This window comes from Mus musculus, chromosome 6, assembly GCF_000001635.26.
Source record: "Mus musculus strain C57BL/6J chromosome 6, GRCm38.p6 C57BL/6J".
Lineage (NCBI taxonomy): Eukaryota > Metazoa > Chordata > Mammalia > Rodentia > Muridae > Mus > Mus musculus.
This window is the reverse complement of record NC_000072.6, coordinates 14111883-14114481: the sequence shown is the minus strand read 5'-3', so window position 1 is coordinate 14114481 and position 2599 is coordinate 14111883. Positions and strand designations below refer to the sequence as shown.

Sequence of the window (2599 nt, the reverse complement as noted above, 5' to 3'; positions counted from 1 at the left end):
CCTAGGTGGCAAGGGGCAAGAGTCAAGGACACTGCCTCACACCAGCCAAGCCGCAGGGCCAGCTCTCCCACACTCACTCCCAACACCTACATCTAAAGCCAGCTCTACTGTGCTACCCAATTGAGATGCTAGGCCGGCTTTTCTGAGTGCTGTAGCTGATTAAGCTCAGAGACAGCTCTCCTGCTCTCAAGGCCCCAGGGCCAAAGTCTCCAGCCTCCCGAAGGTTGTGAAGGAAAAGTGGGTAAGAGATATCTTTCATCCATGCCACCACAGGGAAATGAGTGGTAGGGCCAGGTCTCTGACATTCACATCCTCCAGGCAGATAACCTGTAACTCCCAAAATGCAAGGTCTGCTCTCCTGAGTACTACGGCTGGCTATAGACAGGGTCAACTCTCCTCTCGTGTCTCTGGGGAAAGCCTTCCCAAGATGCCCAGGAGAGGGGTGGTGCCAGTTCTTCATACCCTTCAGATATCAACATGTCCCACTGGCAGCCCAAACCAGGGACATCTATTTGGCCTTTGGTGGTAACAGACCCCTTCTGCTGCAGTGCCACCATGGTCCCAGGTTGTTCTTCACTACCCTTGAATCTCCAGTTCTGCTTCTCTTTGCTATTACCACATCCTTAAGTTTCTCATTCTCTTCCATTTCTCTACTCCTTACTTGATCCTCTTAGCAATACGCAGGGTCTCTGAGTGTCTGAAGTCATTTAAGAAGTGATCTCAGGATTGCTATGTTCTACTCATGCATGGTAGTGCCAGGCAGGGAATATCTCAAGCCTGGTTTGCCCATCTCCAAGCCTGGGAGGCACCATCTCAAGCTAGCCCCCTCTCTGGGCCTCATGGTGATCATTTCAGGCTCTCTCCTCTGTCAGCCAACAAAAGCGATCATCTCTCTTGGGCTTACTCCCACCTGGAGCCTGTAGTTCTAAGTGGGGTTCTTCTCTATTCACATCCCCAGCTTGGTTGCATACCTGGCACGGAAGTGGTGTTTGTCTCAGACTAACTCCCTGTCCAGGCCCTCTGGCACCTGGGTGGTGGTGGTCTCATGCTTTTGTTAGATTATTAATCATTGAGATGTGTGTAGGCTATAATACTGAGTGTAGATATAACCTCTCTCCCCTCTGACGCATATGTAACACAACAATCAAACTTGCAATGCTCTTCGGGGCAGGAAAGTTGGTTTAACAAGTAAAATTCAACAATGTGGAGGAAGGTCATAGAAGCTTTACCCGACTTTCCAGAGAGCTGCTGAGGTCAGGCAGTATGTGAAAAGATCATATTTTCTTCAGGAGGACCCTGACAGGTCAATGCATGAAACTACAAAGGTGAAGTCAAAGCAACTACAGTATGTTGGAGAAGCCAGGACTATGGTATATTCAGTGAGAAAAGAACTTGTCCTTAGAGACAAGTTACATACATCAATGGTCAAAGAAGTGTAGTAGAAGGATTAAAACTGTTAAAGACAAACCTCATCAAAAGCCCCTGATAAGGGTCAGAGGTTTCAGGCTTAGTGCTTGCTCTCACAGATCCTGGTCTTGCTTTGCCCCATTCTTTTCTTGGTATGTCCTCATTCCTCCCATTTAACATGGTGATACACACTTTGTACAATGACATATTATAAGTATGTAACTAATTTGCTTTGGTTTTGCTTGAGTTCTCAGAAGAAAATCTGTACATCCTTTTGAACAGTTCAAACTAAGATTTAGAGGGCTTTTAGACATTAACTAAGTGCATTTTTGCAATATGAGATGAACACAAATGAGTATTTGGAGACTCTAAGTGGACAATTACCATTGAACAGTGATTGGTTTGGGTGATAGTTGACAAGAGTGAACTTGGGATGGTTAATTTTTATGTCAACTTGATAAAATCTAAGGAACAAAATTCTCTATGTCTCTGAACATGTTTCCAACCAGGTTTAACAGAGCAGAAAAGACACAGCTAGAACATGGGTAGACCTTTTCATGACCTGAGGTCCAGGAAAAAGCAATAAGTGAAAAACAAGACAAAACAAAACATAAAAACAGGCACCATCCTCCATCTTTCTTCTTCCTGGCTGTGTATTTAACATGAACAGTTGCCTCACTGTACTGTCTCCATGCCTTCTCTGCCGTGATGAATCTACTTGAGCCAAATAAAGAATCCCTTCTTTAAGTGAGCTTTTGTTAGATAGTTTGTCATAGAAAAAAGAAAAATAAACTAATATAGTCACTACTATTCTAGTCCAAAAATAATGCAATTGGTTTGCTTTGTCTTTGTTTTGATTGTTTTAAGAAAACTCAAATGATTTTTTTTTTTTTAGTTTTTCCAATTTTTTAAAATATTAGGAAAAAAGAAACACTTATGTTGGATCAATGGTCTTTTGTTAAATCCACATTCCTTCATTTAGTGATCTCATTTATTGGCTCACAACTCTCAAAATTATACCCTCTGTTCAGACATTTTCCCAAATCACAGTCTTTTATTTCTAACTGCCTACTTGGTACTCCACCTACATGTATCTAAATGCATGTTACACTGTTCAAACTGAACTTTCAAGTGTTTATGCAAAGTGTAATTGTACTCTTCTCCACTAAGGCCGTAGTGACTTAGTTCTTCT

At 42.6% G+C, this 2599-nt stretch overlaps 1 pseudogene; it reads right to left on the bottom strand.

The window, feature by feature from the left end:
* Positions 1–1050: 1050 nt before the first annotated feature.
* Positions 1051–1166, bottom strand: Gm23760 (annotated as a pseudogene).
* Positions 1167–2599: the final 1433 nt, after the last annotated feature.